Raw genomic sequence first — 20,294 nt, forward strand, 5'->3', positions numbered from 1 at the left:
CCTCCTTAACTCTACTTGTCGAAGCTATCTCATGTTCCCTTTTTGCCCTCCTGAGTTTACTCTTAAGTATACTCCAACTGCCTTTGTACTGCCTTTAAACACTATGGCAGTCCCAGTCTATGTTTGGAAAGTTAAAATCCCTGACCATAACCACCCTATTATTATTAAAGATAACTGAAATCTCCTTATAATTTTTTTCTCAATTTCCCTCTGACTATTAGGGAGTCTGTAATAAAATCCCAATAAGGTGATCATCCCTTTTCTTATTTCTCAGTTCCACCCAAATAAGCTTCCTGCATGTATTCCCAGGAATATCCTCCCTAAGCACAGTAATATATCCCTTATCAAAAAAGCCACTCTCCCTCCTCTCCTGCCCCTCTTTCTATCCTTCCAATACCATGTGTGTTCTTGAACATTAAGCTGCCAGTGCTGTCCATGTTTCTGTAACTGCCATGATATCTCAGTCCCAAGTTCCTAACCATCATCTGCCTTCCCTGTTCGGCCTCTTGCAATTGAAATAAATGCAGTTTAATTTACCAGTCCTACCTTGTTCTCTGCTTTGTTACTTCCTGCTCTGATTGTTTAACTCAGTCCCTTTCCCAACTGGACCAGTCACAGACTGATCTCTTTCCTCACTATTTCTCTGGGTCCCAGCAATCCCTGCCCCCCACCCACCCCTACCTTACTAGTTTAAATCCTCCTGAGCAGCTCTCGCAAATCTCCCAGCAATATATCAGTCGCCTTCCAATTCGGTGCGATCCATCCTTCTTGTACAGGTCTTTTCTACCCCAGAAGAGATTCCAATATTCACATTTTTGGATCCTTTCTCCCATGCACCAGTTCCTCAGCCACTGATTCATCTGCCCTGTCCACTTATTCTCACCCTCACTAGCAACATTCCCCATTAACTCGTTCAGTCCTGGATTGCTTTCCGAAAATGCAACACCTCACGTTCGTCTAAATTAAACTCCATCTGCCAATCCTCGGTCCATTATTCCATCCGATCGATTATAATTTGTAGCAAACTCTCTTTCCTCCCTTATTCCCTAAAAGCTGAAAATCTCCATCCCACACACTCTCCTTTCATTCTCATTTTACTGAACCTATTCCCTGCTCTGCCTCATCCTGAAAAGTCTGGTTCATGCTGATTAACAGGCCTACACTCAGGGGGGATTTAATTGAAACATAAGAATGCTGAATGGCTTGGACAGAGTGCATGTTGGGGGAGATGTTTCCACTGGTAGGAGAGATGGGGACTCGAGGGCACAGCCTTCGAGTAAACGGAAGATCTTTTTGAACAGAGATAAGGAGAAACCTCTTCAGCCAGACAGTGGCGAATCTATGAAATTTACTGCCACAGAAAGCTGCGGTAGCCAAGTCACTGAGTATATTTAAGACTGAAACAGATGATAGGTTCTTGAGTATCAAGGGGAGAAAGCTGGAGAATAGGGTTGAGAAACTTATCAGCCATGATTGAATGGTGGAGCAGACCCAGTGGGCTGATTGGCCTAATTTCTGCTCCTGTGTCGTATGGTCTCTTGCTGTTCTGGACACAGTGAGAGAACCTTGGGAGCAGGAGTAGGCCATTTGGTCTTTCAAGCCTGCACCAGCATTCAACAGATCATGACTGAATATTAATCTACCTACATCTAGGTGGATACACTGGGATTCTTTTTCACTGGAGCACAGAGGTGACCTCACAGAGGATTATAAAATCACGAAGGATAGCGATGTCCTTTCCCTCAGATGTGAGCTTCAAGATTAGGGAGCACATTTTTAAGGTGAGAGGAGAAAGATTTTAAAAAGACATCAGAAGCACCCTTTTTTAAGAGAGTAGTTTGTGTGTGGAATGAATGTCCAGAGAAAGCCCAGAGGTCAGATCAGTTTTCCTTCATGTGAATCCAAGGAAAGCGATGGGATCAGACGTAGGACCAGGCCGTGCACTCAGAGCATGGGCAGATCAACTGACAGAGGTCTTCTCGCAAATCTTCAACCTCTTCCTGCAGCAGGCCATTCTCCCTGCCTGTTTCACGAGGGCCAACATCATCCCTGTGCCTCAGAAGACTCATGCAGCACGTCTCAATGACTACCACCCAGTTGCCCTAACTTTGGTGGTCATGAATTGCTTTGAAAAGCTGGTCATGGCATTAATCAACTCCAGCCTTCCCACTACTCTTGCCCCACTCCAATTTGCCTATCGGCAAATTGGGATCCACGTCAGATGCCATATCATTTGCCCTTCCCTCCTCCCGAGAACATCTTGACACCAAGAACAGGTACGTAAGAATCCTACTTGACTGCAGTTCAGCCTTCAACACTGTTATCCCCTCGAGACTGATTACTAAACTTAGTGATCTCGGACTAAGCCCCACTCTCTGTAACTGGATCCTCAGTTTCCTGACCCACAGGCCACAATCAGTGAAGACTGGGGACAACATTTGATCCTCACTAACACTCAACACTGGAGCCCTCCAGGGGTGCATACTCAGCCCCCAACTGTACTCACTATATACTCATGACTGCGTCACCAAATACAAGACTAATGCCATTTACAAGTTCACTGGCACCACTATAGTCAGTCAAATCTCAGATGGCAACAAAACAGACTGCAGACGGGAGATGGAAGACCTGGAAAAATGATGCACTGAAAACAAACCAGATCTCAATGCTAGCAAAACCAAGAAACTCGTTATTGACTTTTGGCGGGATGTTACTCATGCCCCCATACACATTAACAGCACAGAGGTGGAATGAGAGGAGGGTGTCAAGCTCCTGGGAGTGGTCATCCACAACAAGCTGTCTTGGATGTATCACTACCTGGTATGGCAACTGTACCATTCAAGATTGGAGACGGTTACAGAGAGTGGTGAACTCAGCCCAGACAATCACAAAGGCCTACCTCCCATCTATAAAATCCATCTACCAGGCCTGCTGTCAAGGGAAGCTGCCAGCATTCTTAAAGATCCATCCCACTCTGGCAATGTTTGTCTACAACCTCTACCATCAAGGAGAAGGTACAGAAGCCTGAACAAACGCACCAGCCAGTTTTGTAACAGTTTCTACCCTACTATTGTTAGAACACTGAATGGACTCTCAAACTCTCAGGATTTGCCTGAACCTTTATTTTTGTTTTTGCCGCTGTTTACCTATTATTTACTATGCGACTTAACTATGTGATCGCAAGACAACGCTTTTCACTGTGCCTCAGTACATGCGACAATAAATAAATTCAATTCAGTTCAAGTGGTGGATGTAGTCCAGTTAAAAGGGTTAAAAAGCATTTGGATCAGCACATGAATAGGAATGGTTCAGAGGGATATGGGCCAAACACTGGTAGGTGCAACTAGTTTAGTTTGAGAACATAGTCAGCATGGACTAGTTGGACAGAACAGTCTGTTTCTGCACTGTCTGACTGTCTAACTGTTCTATACTGGTCTTAAACCCATTTTCTTGCCTCCCCCCATAACCATCCACTTCCTTGTTGTCGAACATTCAAATGAACTCAGCCTTGAATATATTCAATGAACCCCACCCCCAACTGCAGGAAGACATCACCACCTAGGAACTCAATTCCTCTTGCTAATGTACCATTTGCCTTGCTCATTGCTTGCTGATATAGAAGGACGCTGAGGCCTGTTTGTACATCAACACATCATTCCTGATGAAGGGCTCGTGCCTGAAATGTCGAATCTCCTGCTTCTCAGATGCTGCCTAAACCTGCTATGCTTTTCCAGCCCTACACTTTTCGACTCTGATCTCCAGCATATGCAGTCCTCACTTTCTTCACATCCCAATATATCACTATTTAAGGAATGCGTCTCCTTTCTGCTTTTTTTTAAAACAGCAAATGCGATAACTTCACATTGTGCTACTACATTTGCCATGTGTTTGCTAACTAAGACACAATCTTGGACCAACTTTTCCAGACTCTCTCCCCTCGCCGGGATTCACTCCTTTTCCTTTCAATTGCTGCAAAACAAAAATTGAACCCCAGAATGAAAACAAATGGAAAAGGGGGTGAGAAAAGAAAGTGCCGTACTCACAGATGTTGGACAGAGGAAGGAAGTTGCAGTCTGGGGTGAAGCTCAATCTTCATTCAGAGAGGAACAACATCAGTCGCAGCTTCAGAAGCTCATCGTCAAACTTCCGTATTCAGACAAAAGCAAGGCTCTGATTGACAAAGGAACCAGGCGCCTTCCAGTCATCCCGAGCTCCCCATTGGTCTATCAAAGAAAGTCGCGTCCGTAATTGCGGACAGCGTGGGGCATGCGCAGTTCTTGTTAACGCCGCTGAACATGCGCAGTACTTACTGACACCGAGGAGTGTGCGCAGTGTGGTCTGTGGCGATGCTGGTGTTGCTGACAAGATTTTGTACCCGAATGTCAAATGTCAACAGGAGCTTAAAAAAAAGCTGAAGCCACATTTTTTTTAAATCTGTAGCTCGACATTTTATTGCGTTTGCATTTTGTGTGACTCCTCAACTTTTGAATGTCTTTTCCTCAGGGTAGGGGAGTCCCAAACTAGAGGGACTCCCCTTCCCTGAGGATTGAGAGGGAAAAGATTTAAAGGGACCTCAGGGTCAGAAAAAAACAGTTTGAAAGTTAATTCCCCTCAACAAATGCCCCCTCTTATGCCCTGAACAAGATAGATTGTTCACAGCCTATTAATCATGAGTAGCAATGATGTTGTGAAACTTAGAAGGGTTCAAAAACGATTTACAAATATGTTGCAAAGGTTGGAGAGGTTCAGCTGCAGGGAGAGGCTGAATAGACTGGGGCTGATTTTCATACAGCGTTGGATGCTGAGGGTTTATAAAACCTTATAGAGATTTATAAAATCATGAGGGGCATTGATAGGTTAAATAAACAAGGTCTTTTCGCTGGGGTGGGAGAGTCCAGAACTAGAGGGCATTCATTTTGGGTGAGAGGGGAAAGATATAAAAAGGACCTGAGGGGCAAATTTTTCACGCAAAGGGTGGTGCATGTATTGAATTAGCTGCCAGAAGAAGTGGTGGAGGCTGTTACAATTACAAAATTTAAAAGACATTTGGATGGGTATAAGGGCCAAGATTAATTTAGGATACCTGGTCAGCATGGACTGACGGGTTTGTACAACTCTATGGTTCTATTTCTGCATAGTCAGAATCAATTTCACAAGACTAGGAATAGGCCGTCCACAAATTACACCCTGTCCTCAACTGTGGACTAACTGGACATATTTGAATGCAAGTTTCAGAAGATGTCTGCAGCTTTTCTATAAAGTTGAACATGCTTTCATGATATTTCTGAATATATCATTTTAGCTATTCTCAATTTTAAAGATCAGTCATTTCTCGTGAAGCCGTGTCTACCAGGTAGAGTCATCAACATCCATTCTCTTTCTCTCTTCCTAGAAGGGTTTGATACAGCGATCGAAGAGGGTTTGAGGCATCTGCAAGGACAGGGAGTGGGTGGAAGAGAAGGAGAGAGAATGGACGGATGGGCAGAGTGTCAGGGGGTGAGAGAGATAATTGACTGGGGGACAGAGGGTGGGAGGATGAGAACACTGGGGGGAACAGAGGGTGATGGGAATGGAGAAGATTGTGGGTACCGATGGTTAGGGAAAGAGAAAGACTGGTGGGCAGAAGTGGGGAGGAAGAGAATGCAGGGCAGAGGGTGGGGGTTGAGAGAGAATGGACGGGGACAGTGGGTGGGGAGAGATTGGACAGGGGGGCAGAGGGTGGGGGTGAGAGACTGCCCAAATCCCACCTTCCCCAGGACTGGTGTTGATATCTCACGAACTGGAACCCACTCCTCCCACAGCAGACTTGTGTCAATCATTTCTCAATATATACGTGGCAAAAGCAGTAGAATCATAATTCTGACAGGCCATTCGGCCCATCGAATTCACACTGACATTCCAAATAGCATCCCATCCAGACCCATCTGCTGACCCTACAACCCTGCAGTTCCTCATGGCTAACCCACTCTAATCTGCACACTTCAGCATGGCCAATCCACCTTAAACTGCAGATCTTTGGACTGTGGGAGAAAACCAGAGCACTCGCAGGTAACCTACACAGACACAAGGAGGAGGACGTGCCAAGGTCCACACAGACAGTTGCCCAAGGATGGAATCAAACATGGACCCCTGGCACTGTGAGGCTGTGGTACTAACCACTGAGCCACTGTGCCGTCCAGAGTTAGCTTCTAACTTTTCACATACCCTCAGCAGAGGCTCTCTCCTGACATTTGTGGACCACACCTGCTGTAACCTCCCTTTCCCACATCTTCAGCCCTGAGCACAATGGTTCCCGAATCCTGGCACCAGATAGACACCGATGTCATCTGGCCTCCTGCTTACAATTGCGGAGACCGGAGACAATCCGTCACTATTCTCTCTCTTACCACCACCTCCCCAATGTTGTTCGTATTCCCAGCACCCAGCCAGTTCGCTCCTCCACTCCCTTGCAGCCCTCTCTCAGATTCCCTTTACCTGCCTAATCCACGCTCACACCTCCTGACCCTGTCCACTGACTCAATCAGAAGGGTCTGTCCGGAGAGGAATGACCAACTCCTGGAATAAAATGTCTGGTTATCTTTTACATCAAAGGTCTGCAGCCTGGCTTTCAGCTCCATCTCTCTGAGCTGAATGTCCACCAGCATGTGTTTGCCCTGGATCACAGCATCCAGAGCCTCCCACCTTCTGCAAATCAAAAGACAAGTCCCACCCTACACTCTCCAATGTGTGTTGTGGAACTGCTTAATCATTTCTGGTGGCCGAGCAGAGGCTAAGTTCAACTTGGATTCCAAACTTGGGTATCAATAGCCATGAGGATGGCTTCAAATGGACCTTGGGTTGATGTCACACTACATGTGACTCCACTACACTATACAGTCTCTCTCTCTCTCACACATACACAGACACACACACACACACACTCTCAGACACACACACATGCATGTAAGTCAATAGGGTGAATTTGCGGAATTATATTTCCAAATACATTGTATTTTGCTCAAAAAGTTCACAATCTGCAGGCAGTCAATGCATGCAATAATTTTATAAATTCCTACTTTGGAAATAGAACAAGTCTGACTCAAGATTGGGATACTGACAGACTTGAACCTCACACCTTCCATGCATTGTCTGAGCTGTCACTTCTTTTTATAAAATAGAGTCATAGAGTCATAGAGATGTACAGCATGGAAACAGACCCTTCGGTCCAATCCGTCTACGCCGACCAGACATCCCAAACCAATCTAATCCCACCTGCCAGCACCCAGCCCATATCCCTCCAAACCCTTCCTATTCATATACCCATCCAAATGCCTCTTAAATGTTACAATTGTACCAGCCTCCACGACATCCTCTGGCAGCTCATTCCATACACGTACCACCCTCTGCGTGAAAAAGTTGCCCCTTAGGTCTCTTTCATATCTTTCCCCTCTCACCAAAAGGAATGCCCTCTAGTTCTAGACTCCCCGATCCTAGGGAAAATACTTTGTCTATTTATCGTATCCATGCCACTCATAATTTTGTAAACCTCTATAAGGTCATCCCTCAGCCTCCGACGCTCCAGGGAAAACAGCCCCAGCCTGTTCAGCCTCTCCCTATAACTCAAATCCTCCAGCCCTGGCAACATCCTTGTAAATCTTTTCTGAACCCTTTCAAGTTTCACAACATCTTATGGGTGGCGCAGTGGTTAGCACTGCTGCCTCACAGCGCCAGAGACCTCGGTTCAATTCCCGCCTCCGGCGACTGACTGTGTGGAGTTTGCACATTCTCCCCGTGTCTGCGTGGGTTTCCTCCGGGTGCTCCGGTTTCCTCCCACAGTCACAAAGATGTGCAGGTCAGGTGAATTGGCCATGCTAAATTGCCCCTAGTGTTAGGTAAGGGGTAAATGTCGGGGTATGGGTGGGTTGTGCTTCAGCGGGTCGGTGTGGATTTGTTGGGCCGAAGGGCCTGTTTCCACACTGTAATGTAATCTGTAATCTTTCCGATAGGAAGGAGACCACAATTGCATGCAATATTCCAACAGTGGCCTAACCAATGTTTTGAACAGCTGCAGCATGATCTCCCAATTCCTGTCCTCAATGCTCTGACCAATAAAGGAAAGCATACCAAATGCCTTCTTCACTATCCTATCTACCTTAAGTTATCTCGAGGATATGACTTAAAAGAAGTTCTAGGATTTGCATATTAATGAACTGAAACCTGCAACCCATTCTAAAAGATGAAAGACTTAACAGCAATCTTGGTTTGTTCAATATATCATTTCAGTTGCATGACACTGATCTTTTGCTATAAATTCTGTGTCTTATGATCCTGCTCCACAGCTACCTGATGAAGGAGCAGCGCGCCGAAAGCTAGTGCTCCCAAATAAACCTGTTGGACTATATCCTGGTGTTATATGATTTTTAACGTTGTTTCTCATGAACACAGCCACAACACTTCCTGCTGCTGCCAGTAAACATTACAATGCTGATGAAACGATGCAGTACCTGCAGAGATGAAAATCTTAACAGTTTCTAAGGATACTGATTCACTGATTCTTCTGATACACGACTTTGGTAACATAGTGCTGGAAGCTGAGTGAGCAGCTTTAAAATAGAAACTTGTTGGATTTTAAATCTTTCAATGTCTGAGTCTGAATTTAGGTAACCTTTATTGCGACCCAACTTTGTTACAGCTTCATGATCTCCCCAGCAAAAAAATTACAAAAAGTAGCTTTCCTTTTCTTCAACAGCTGAAGCTCAAAGCACACACACACACCCCTGACCTCCCCTGCCACCCCAGTTGCTTTATTATTGGTAAGCACTGAGGTGTCCCATTGTAACTGAATCCTTGATACAGTCTTAACCCGGAGGAAGTAATGCCTCACTCAGCAATTTCAGCCCATATACTGTATCCAAGTAAGTTTCTCCCCACTCATTTTCCGGGGGCAGGGGTGGGGACAGGGGCTTAAAGTCGACCATATTGCTGAGAGTCTGGAGTCATGTGTAGGCCAGACCGGGTAAAGGATGCATCTGGGACGACTGAGTGAATCCTTTCCCACAACAGCAGTTTCCTTCCCTAAAAAAATCATGAGTGAATCAGATGAGGATGCTTTCCCCCTGAAAATGGTTTCACCATTAGATTCTGAACTCCAGATTTCTGACCAAATTCCAATCTGCCATGGCGGGATTCAAACCCGGGGGAGTTCCCAGAGTTGATGTAGTAATCCAGTTGATAATACCACTCGGCCATTGCTTCTTCGATCCCAGTGATGGCACATGAACTCACTAGTGCCTCCGGAAGTTGTCCACCCAACCAAATCCCTTCCTGCACTCAGCAGGAGAACAGCCTCTCCCAGTGTGGACCCACTGGTATGTCTGCAGGGTGGATGAACTCATGAACCCCTTCCTGCAGTGACAGTAGGTGAACGGCCTCTCCCCAGTGCGGACCCAAGGATGTTTCAGCAGGCCAGGAGAATTGACGAATGTATTCCTGTACTTGGAGCAAGTGAATGGCTTCTCCCCGGTGTGAACATGCCAGTGCATCAGCTGGTTGCACAGCCAACTGAATCCCTTCCCACACACAGAGCAGGAGAATGGCCTCTCCCCTGTGTGAATGCTTCTATGAGTCTCCAGCACTGACGGGGAAGGGAACCCTTTCCCACAGTCCCCACATTTCCCCATGGGGAGAGCTTTCCTTGTGTCCCTCTGGGTTTGAAATTACCAACAGAATGGGTACACAGTCTCTCTCCACCGTGAGGGGTGAGACTTTGATTCCCCAAACTGAGTAACTGGTTTCAAGCACCTTTCACAGTCAGTGCACTGAATCTCCCTCACTTGGGTGTCTCTGTATTCTTCCTGCCAAAGTGTCCAAAATCTCTCAAGCAGACAAAAGCAAACATTTCTTCTCAATTGGAATGGTTGCTGATATTCAAGTCCCAATGAATCAAGTGGCTCTGTCAGAAGTTGATGTATCATTTGCTTTCAGATTTCTTTCTACATGTCTTCCTGCAAAATTAAATTCACAAAATACGTGATCACAGTCAATACTGTTAAATGAACATAACATAGGTGACAATTCCTGTAGTTTGTCAGATGCCTGATCACATATTATCCAGGACACAGAAACCTGAAAACCCTCATGCAACCAGATAGCCTTAAGTGTGTATGGAGGAAATCTTCATTTCGGTGACAATAACCTAGAACAAGCTGCCGACAAAGGCACTGGAAATGGAGCTGAATCAAGGACAATGAAAATGAAATGTCAAGGCTACTTGAGAAAAACAAACCAGTAAAGTTGCTGAATGACTTTCTGCTGTCCTATTCAATAAAAAAGATGACAAGAAATACAGAATATAACTTCAGTGCTAGATTAGAATGTGAAAAATAATAGCCACAAGGCTTTTATAACAGCGAATAATATCAGATATACACCATATGAAGCAACATATGTCTACATTTTATATCAACGTGCCAATCCCTTAGATTCTGCTCCGTCCCATGAGTAACTATCATTTTAATTCTGAACATGAGGAAAGAAGCGATCTTTTTCCGCAATGCAAATTGTATTTAAATAAACGTATCAAACTGAGGGGAAAAATTTAGTATACCGTTAAGAAGGACAGAGAGCATCTGATACCTGTGCAGAGTCTGCTCCCTCCCTGGATTCACTTCAGTTGCTACATGTGAATAGTGTTTCCTCCCTCTCTTTCTCCCTCCAAGGATGAGAAATGGAAAGGGCGAAGATATTGCTTTGCTCCCACAATTTCTCCATGATGTGGGAATCCTTGTCTCTCTCCAGCTTTGACAATCGGTTGAAAGACCACTCATGTATGGAACGTGTTCCATCTATTGCTGCTGCGAATGGGGTGTTGCTATTTCAGGCTGTGTACCCGCTTAAAGCTCTTCCCACAGTCAGTTCATTGGAACACTCTCACTCAGGTATGCATACCTCAGTCTCACTGATGTTTGAAACCTTGTGAAGCAGACAGGACAGGAGGGAAATTAAAACATTCTACTAGATTCAAAGGCCGATGATATTCCCGTGCCAATGAATTGATTGTCTCTATCAGATCTTGTTTTGAGATTTCTGGCTGTAAATCCTCCCTTTCTCGTATACTGTAAAAGGAGATTACAGAAGACATTGCTGTCTACATAGTATAGAAATTCAATACAGACAATTCTGGTTTCTGAGGAACATTCTTTCTTTTCTCCTTCCCTCAAAAATGTGAATCGTAATGCTACAGTCTCCCTCCATTCTTACTCTACTGTGGCTAATATCACCCTCATTTCCGTTCTCCTAAAAATGCTGAAAAATGTTGCCTGACAGATCTTGTGGAACCCTAGGTCTGAATATCATACAGAAGTTGAAGCATTTTATCCTGTCAAGGTCCCACAGGATGTTTATAAGCCCTTCGACCAAAATAATCCATTCACCCCATCGAATCTGCCCCACCATTTATTACCATAATGATTAATATTATAATCCAAAAATCCACATTCATGCCTTATTATTGATTCCCCTATTGATTAAAATTCTGCCCAACATCTGCCTTGACTGTACTTAGTGATTGAACTTCAATAGCCCTGTCATTCATTACCCTCTGAGAGAAGTTATCCACCTCATCTCCATCATAAATATGCAAACATTTAAGATTAGAGGCTATTCCTTCTGGTCTGAGACTCTCCCACAAATGAACACTACCTTTTTGGCAACTAACCTATCAGGCCCACTAAAATTCTGATACTTATTCATTCAGATCTCCTCTCATTCTTCCAAACTCGAACGAATGCTCAGCTAAGCTACTCAACTTTGCAAAATTAGCAAACACGTCAATTCCCGGGATTAATTTTGTGAACGCTCTCTCACCAGCTTCCAATATTTCTGTCATCTCCTCTACTTCGAGGGACCAGAGTGCAAAACACGCAAGTTACAGCATAATAAAGAATGCTGAATAATAGACATTTTTCCAGCAGAAAATCGAAAATGTGCAAAAATAGTCAGATGGAAAAGAGTCCAATCATGTAGTGGTAAGGAGCCTGATGGCTTGGGGGAAGAAACTGTTGCCTAGTCTGGTCGTGATAGATTGAATTGGGAGGTGGGTGTGAGGATCTAAAGTTGGAATTTAGGCAACAAAATATGTACATTTTTATTTCAACAAAATGGCTTCTCGATTTAAAAGAATACTACAAAATGGCCTGTGAACCATACTGCTGAACATACTGCTGATTTGCAGAATTAACTTGCAGTTCAAAGATAAGAGGACAATAGAATTTTCATAAGATGAATACTGACACATTATTTGACCATTTGAACTAACCTTGAACTAATACATGGCATGACAATTTATGTAAATTAGATATCCTTCTTAAAGAAAATATCATTGGATTAACTTGCTGTAAATCATGTCACCTTATTATATGTGATTGGTCTTTCTCGTAATTAAGACTAATATTTCTTAAAAAACATGTAAATAATGTATAATTTTTAAGTGTAATTGCGCAACTTCATCACGGAACACAGAAGCTTCAATCTCTGTGTTGCTGGATAGAATTGTGTTAAGATACCTTAATTCAATAAACGAATGAACCTTGCTTTTCGAATAGATCGCATTTGTCGATTCCTTTGACCGATCTCGAACCAAGAGGCCCCTCTTGAGGAGACGCAGATCTTCATTTTGGTGCAGCGACACGTTTCGGCTCGGACAGATTGTGAACAGCAGTGTACGAGTTAAATGTCCTTCACTATTGAGTGTTGAGGAATTCGGCCTGCCAGACGTGATTATTTAGAGAACGTTTGGTTTCCTGTCAGTCAAGTGGTGTCTGACGTGACCAGTCCAGCCCGAAAGGATCGGTCTTAGCAATGGTTGAGGTAAAAACAATGACTGCAGATGCTGGAAACCAGATTCTGGATCAGTGGTGCTGGAAGAGCACAGCAATTCAGGCAGCATCCGAGGACAGGCAAAATCGACGTTTCGGGCAAAAGCCCTTCATCAGGAATAAAGGCAGAGAGCCTGAAGCGTGGAGAGATAAGCTAGAGGAGGGTAGGGGTGGGGAGAGAGTGGCATAGAGTACAATAGTTCAGTGGGGAAGGAGATGAAGGTGATAGGTCAGGGAGGAGAGGGTGGAGTGGATAGGTGGAAAAGGAGCTGGGCAGGTCGGACAAGTCCGGACAGGTCAGGGGATCGAGTTGCTGGAGGTTAGAAGCTAGGATGTGGTGGGGGAAGGGGAAATGAGGAAACTGTTGACATCCACATTGATGCCCTGGGGTTGAAGTGTTCCGAGGCGGAAGATGAGGCGTTCTTCCTCCAGGCGTCTGGTGGTGAGGGAGCGGCGGTGGAGGAGGCCCAGCACCTCCATGTCCTCTGAGCAATGGTTGAGTCTGGGGGACTTGTTAAATGTTTAAAAAGGGGAGAGATTAATTGAAGTTGAGGGTGCTTTGGTACTTGCGGACAGTGGTCTTCGAAAATTGCTGAACTCTGAGGGGAGGGTTGAAATCTGAATTCCCAAGCTTTGTTAATTTTTGATTTTTTTAAAAAAATCCTTTCTCCCGAGTTTCGTTGCTTTCAGAAATAAAACAAAATCAATCTTCAGAGATTGGTTATTTTCTGGTGTTATCTTTTTAATAGAAAAAAATTCGATCGCTCAAAATTCATTTATTTTCGGTTTGTGTTGTGTTAACTTCGTTACTTTTCGGTTTAAAAAAAACTCCAATTGCCTTAAATTCGTTTATTTACGGGTTCGCTTAATTTGAAATTCGTTATTTTTCGGGTTTATGTTTCATGCTAAATTGGGAAAACGACACTGCAGTGGACTAGGTTGTGGCAAAAGTGCTGCTTCACCTGGCAGGTATGTTTGAGGCCTTGGATATTCAGAAGGGAGCAGGTAAATGGGCAGGTGTTACACATTCGGCGGTTGCAGGGGAAAGTGCCTTGGCACTATGGGAGGTGGGTGTGGGGTGTTGCGAGTGAAGGAAGAGTGGAACCGAGGTGGAACCCCTGGCACAACGGGTGCGTGTTGGGACCATAACCCAGCTGAGAAAGCATTCTCTCCTATTCACTCAATGTCGTCTTTAGCAGCTTTCCGGTATAACAGCGCTCTGTTCTGCACCTCGCCTTCTCATCTGCTGCCGAAAAAAGCTTGGACATAAATATTTCCCAGTGATATACTGGTCCAATGTGCACAGTCGCGTTGATACACTCGTGGAGGTCTGCGTGGACTTCTCCTGTTCTCTGTATCCTCTGTTGAGGAGGGCAATGCTTGTCACTGGCCACTCGGGTGTCAGAGAAAAGTTTCGAAACAAAATGGTTGAATTATCTGCCAGTGGAGAGAGCCCGGTTCCTGGGGACGGGACAAACAGCAGCAGGGAGACTGAATGAGAAGCAGCTGTTCGGGAAACTCTTTGCCGTTTGCAATTCTCAGAGCAATCTCAAATGTATTTCATACTGAGCAAGTCTCAGGTCGCGCAAGCGGTGTGGGGGGTTAGTAGCGCTTCAGCCCTCTGGCTCGTTGGTCTAGGCGTATGATTCTCGCTTAGGGTCCTTTACTGCAGCGAGTTGCGAGAGATCCCGGGTTCAAATCCCGGACGAACCCGCGTTTTTTAACTTGACTTGTGCAAAACTCCCTGATTAATTTTCTCAAAAAACGCCTTCGTGAAACGAGGTTGGGCTGAGGTTGGAAGAAGCAAAAGTGACATTAGGAAGAACGTTTTCGTACAGGGACTGGTTAGGGTCAGTAAGTCCCTGTCTGACACTGACAAAGAGGAAGATTCAATGGACACAAAAGGGAATTCGGTGGTCACGTTCAGATGTGCAGATTTACGCTGAGAAGGCGAGAGAATGAAACGAATAGAGACACACGTTTACTTAAGTGTAGAACCAGCAGAGCGAAGGTGGGCCGCATGGCCTCCGTCTGCGCTGTGACACATGTTGTGATTCAGTGTGAAATCACAGTTCGACCAACAGAATGTGGGAATTTAGAAATAAGTTTATATTTACACAGCCTCCACACGTCTGCGAAACAGCATATTACACGACAGCAGTGGAGGTCTTTGACATCAGGCTCGAACGTGCCTGCCGCGTGCTAGACGGAAACCTGAAGTGTTCTGTGGAAGACGCACTGCGTGCGGCAGCAGAGTGGCGCAGCGGGAGCGTGCTGGGCCCGTAACCCAGAGATCGATGGATCGAAACCATCCTCTGCTATTGTTCAATGTCACCTCGAGCTGCCATCCTTTGGATGGGTGCTCTCTCTTCTGCAAGCTGCCTTTGCATCTCCTAACCGAATGTCCAAATGGCATGTTAGCATATCGATGCACTCGTCAAATCAAGTGGCACGATTTTAGAGGTCGCAGAGGTATTCTGGTCTTCGTTGGTTTCCTCTGAACCGAATCGCAAATCCAGTTCTCTGCGATGCCAATCAGCTGGTAAAGTTGAAACACATGCCTTGCGGTTTTGTCCATTCCTTGCAGTAATTCGCCACCCTGGTTCAGACGAGAATGACAAGCATGTCAGAAACCGCATCACGACTCAGACATAGTCCCCTACTATTAGCACGGATACCACCGATTGTGAATAACCTCAGAGAGAGAGAAGTGACAGACAGTCGTCGTGGACTCGATGGGCTGAACGGCTTCTGTCTGGGCGAGAATGATGCTACGTGTTTATGCCGTCCCACTGCCTGTCTCTGGGACAGAGAGGCTGAGGGGGCAAAACTGGTTCATTTTTAACCGTCCCTTCCGTGTTGGACTGCCTGCAGTCCCTCAGCTCAGGGCCGTGGGGATGACTCTCAGTGAGTGAAGGTTTCACTCGGATTCTCTTCATCTGGGACACTTGGGGCTCAGATGTTAACTGCTGCGCGGTCGCAGCAAAGAAAGCAATGCCCACTTTGCAATAGACTTTCCGTAAGATTGCTGCGTGAAGACGATTTCTGAACACCAAGAAGACTGCACAACAATGTGAATTTACCTGAGCGAAGAGTCCTCGGTGTCCATTTCCTTCTGTCCTGCCAGCACAGCATCTTTCGATCTCTCCGATAACAGACCCTTGGAGAAAGTTCACAATCAAAGTTGTTCATGTTCCCCGCATTAATGTAACTGACACCTCTCACCCCAAGGGTTTCAGAGAGAGAGAGAGAGAGAGAGCAGAAGAGCAAATGGACTCTACCCGCACCCCACCCTACACCCCGTCCCACCCCGCAGAACAACGTGCAAGTAGAAATGAAATGGTTTAATTATCACCAGTGGAGGTAGTCCAGTTCCTGGGGATGAGACAAATATCAGCGCCCCGGGGACAGAATGACAAGCAGATGTTCTGGAAACGCTTTGCTGCTTGCAATTGTTGGAGCAATGTGGAATGTACTTCACACTGAGCAAGTTTCAGCTGGCTCAGAGTCTCCGATGTACATTGCTGTGTTTGCCGCCAGCTCAGAGAGAGAACAATCGGAAGGACGTAGGAGTGAATAACGATCCGCATGAGAGGGCGAATAACTGTTAATGGAGACTGTTAGCGGCTAACAATACGTAGTGTGTCATAGCAGACGAGGTGATAACAAGGAGTCGTTTGTGTGGTAGGGGTCAAGGACATGGGGGAGTTCAGGCCCTAAAGTTATGGAACTCGATATTGAAGACCGGAGGGCTGTAAGGTCTCCAAGTGGAAAATGAGGTGTTGTTCTTTCATCTGGAGCGAGAACACTGCTGCAAGCCTGAGACAGAGATGTTGGCCAGGGAACAGGGTGATGTGTTAAAGTGGCAGGCAACTGCAAAGTCAGGGCCTTTTTTTCCGCGGGCAGAACCGGGATGTTCTGCGAAGCAGTCACCCAGTTTATGCTTCATGCTACATTGGGGAAACGACACTGTGAGCAGCGAATGCAGTGGACTAGGTTGTGGCAAAAGTGCAGCTTCACCTGGCAGGTATGTTTGAGCCCTTGGATATTCAGGAGGGAGCAGGTAAATGGGCAGGTGTTACACATTCGGCGGTTGCAGGGGAAAGTGCCTTGGCACTATGGGAGGTGGGTGTGGGGTGTTGCGAGTGAAGGAAGAGTGGAACCGAGGTGGAACCCCTGGCACAACGGGTGCGTGTTGGGACCATAACCCAGCTGAGAAAGCATTCTCTCCTATTCACTCAATGTCGTCTTTAGCAGCTTTCCGGTATAACAGCGCTCTGTTCTGCACCTCGCCTTCTCATCTGCTGCCGAAAAAAGCTTGGACATAAATATTTCCCAGTGATATACTGGCCCAATGTGCACAGTCGCGTTGATACACTCGTGGAGGTCTGCGTGGACTTCTCCTGTTCTCTGTATCCTATGTTGAGGAGGGCAATCCTTGTCACTGGCCACTCGGGTGTCAGAGAAAAGTTTCGAAACAAAATGGTTGAATTATCTGCCAGTGGAGAGAGCCCGGTTCCCGGGGACGGGACAAACAGCAGCAGGGAGACTGAATGAGAAGCAGCTGTTCGGGAAACTCTTTGCCGTTTGCAATTCTCAGAGCAATCTCAAATGTATTTCATACTGAGCAAGTCTCAGGTCGCGCAAGCGGTGTGGGGGGTTAGTAGCATTCCGGCCCTCTGGCTCGTTGGTCTAGGCGTATGATTCTCGCTTTGGGTCCTTTACTGTACCGAGTTGCGAGAGGTCCCGGGTTCAAATCCCTGAAGTTGGCATGTTCTCTCCCCCTTGTGTCTGTGTTGGTTACCTCTGGGTGTTCTGGCTTCCTCCCACAGTCCAAAGATCTGCAACCAGTTCTTCATCCAGACACCCCCTCTGGACAAGCCCTTCGCATACATAGGATCTGTTCAGGTGAGGAGGAACACTACGCAATGTTCTTCACAGCTTGCAGCACATTATTGATGAGGATGAGCACCTCACCAAGACCTTCCCCACGCCTCCACTTACCCCCTTCAAACAACCGCCAAACTTTAAACAGATAATTGTTCGCAGTAAACTGCCTGGCCTTCAGGACAACATGATACAACTCTGTCACGGCAGATAATGAAAGACGTATCAGAATGTTGACACGATTACCACTATTACACGTGGGGACACCACCCACCATGAGTGCAGCAGGTACTCATGTGACTCAGCCAACATTGTTTATCTCATATGCTGCAGGCAATGATGCAAACAAGTCTTGGTATATTGGTGAGACCGAGCAGAGGCTACAGCAACAGATGAATGGACACTGCACAACAATCACCAGCCAGGAGTGTTTCCTCCCAGTCAGGGAACAGTACAGCGGTCTGGGACATTCAGCCTTGGACCTTCGGGTGACTATCCTTCAAAGTAGACTTCAGGATGGGCAACAACGGAAAGTGGCTGGGCAGAGGCTGATAGCCAAGTTCAATACCCTTTGAGACGGCCTCAACCGGGACCTTGGGTTCATGTCACACTACACTATACATTCTCTCTCTCTCTCTCTCATACACACGCGCGCGCATGTATTCACACACACCCTCTCGCAGACTTATACTCCATTATACACTCTCTCACACACACACACACACACACCCACACCCTCTCAGACTTATTCCCCATTACACTCTCTCACACACACATGATCACTTGGTTTCTCCTGCACACACACACACATACATAAAAGTTTGTGGGTTGAATTTGTACTTGCAGAATCGCATTTTATTTTGCTCAAAAACTCATACACGTAAGATTCTGTAATTCAACGATAGAAATAGAATCCGTCTGACCTAACATTGGGACACAGACAGACTTTAACTTAACACCTTCAATGCATCATCTGATTGAGATGACACCTATTGTTAAAAGCTAGCTTGACAACGTAACTTTTGAAAAGTTTTAGGATTTACATGTGAAGGAATCGAAACTAACATGGTCATTCTAAAAAATGGTCGAGGTAAGCTAAAGTTGTTTAATATTCCATCCCATGCCACTGCAATCCTGGTGCTATAAAGTCGGTGTGTTATGATTCTGCTCCACAACCAACGATGAAGGAGCAGCGCTTCGAAAACTAGTGATTCCAAATAAACCTGTCGGGCTATAACCTGGCATTGTGTGATTTTTAACTTTGAAAATATGCAGTAATGCCAACATCTCCATACTGCGCATGCTACTCGGTGTCAGCACGCACTGCGCATGTTCCACGGTGTCAGCAAACTATTACGCATGCTCACGCAACAAGCGGAAACACTCCGTGACCTTGTTTTGATGGACCAATGAGAAGCTCTGGAGGACCGGATGTAGACCGGTCCTCCTGCCAATCACAGCAAACCCATCGTCTGGATGCGGACGTAGGACCATGTGCTTCTGAGCTGGTTGTTGCTGCTCCTCTCTCTCTGAATGAAGATTGAGCTTCACCCCAGACTGCAACTTCCTTCCTCTCTCCAACATCTGTGAGTTCAACACACTCTTTTCTCAACCCCTTTTCCATTCCGGGGTTGAGCTGTTGACTTGCAGGAACTGAAGGGAAACGGAGTGAATCAGGGAGGGGACAGAATCTGGGAAAGTTAGTCCAGGTCTTTTTTTCAATGGCAAATACAGGAGAATTGACATTTCAGGCTCGAGCCTTTCATCAGCAATGATGTGTGGATGAACAAAGGGGCCTCTGCGTCCTTCTAATCCAGTCAATGCAAGTTGTCAGACAGGTGCAGCAAGTAGTGAGCAAGGCAAGTGGTATATTAGCAAGAGGAATTGAGATCAGAAGTGGGGACGCCTTCCTGCAGTTTGGGCGTAATTGAATATATCCAAGGCTGAGTTCATCTGATTTTTGAACAACAAAGAAGTGATGATTATGGGGGAGGCAAGACCAGTGCAGATCACTTACTATGCTGACTATGTTCTCAAACTAAACTGGACCCACCTGCCTGTGTTTAACCTATATCCCTCTGAACCTTTTATATTGGAGTCATAGAGATGTACAGCACAGAAACAGACCCTTTGGTCCAATTTGTCCATGACTATCAGTTATCCTAATCTAGTCTATTTGCCAGCCCTGGGCCATATCCCTCGAACCCCTTCTATTATTGACTGTGAGAAACAAAAGCTCACTCACTTTAATAATTTCAGTCCGAGACAAATATCTGAATAACAGCTTCTTTTTTTATTTATACACCTATAGGTGGGTGCCTTGTCTAATTACCAGGTAAGGTAATTACAGAATGCACACTATATCCAAAAAACCCTCACAATTTATACCATTTTTTTTCCTTATTCCATTGTCTGTTCCCTGCTTCGCTTACGTCACTCATTTCCTTAAGACTTATCCCACAACTTCTGTTTATCCTGTTTTGTCCGTGACAAACTCTTATCTCTGACTCCCATAAGGGTGTTTGACGTCAGTCTATTGTAGATTATTGATTA

General features: G+C 45.6%; 1 protein-coding gene and 1 non-coding gene across 2 annotated transcripts in view; both read left to right on the top strand.

The window, feature by feature from the left end:
- LOC148143179 (uncharacterized) overlaps positions 1-20,294 on the top strand; it is a 217,166-nt gene that overhangs the window by 176,167 nt on the left and 20,705 nt on the right.
- trnat-cgu (transfer RNA threonine (anticodon CGU)) lies at positions 15,104-15,175 on the top strand. The gene has a single exon. It is a non-coding gene; the product is annotated as a tRNA-Thr (tRNA).

This window comes from Chiloscyllium plagiosum, unplaced genomic scaffold (assembly GCF_037043375.1).
Source record: "Chiloscyllium plagiosum isolate Xiang-an unplaced genomic scaffold, Cpla_swu_hap1 HiC_scaffold_27, whole genome shotgun sequence".
In the NCBI taxonomy this organism is placed as follows: domain Eukaryota; kingdom Metazoa; phylum Chordata; class Chondrichthyes; order Orectolobiformes; family Hemiscylliidae; genus Chiloscyllium; species Chiloscyllium plagiosum.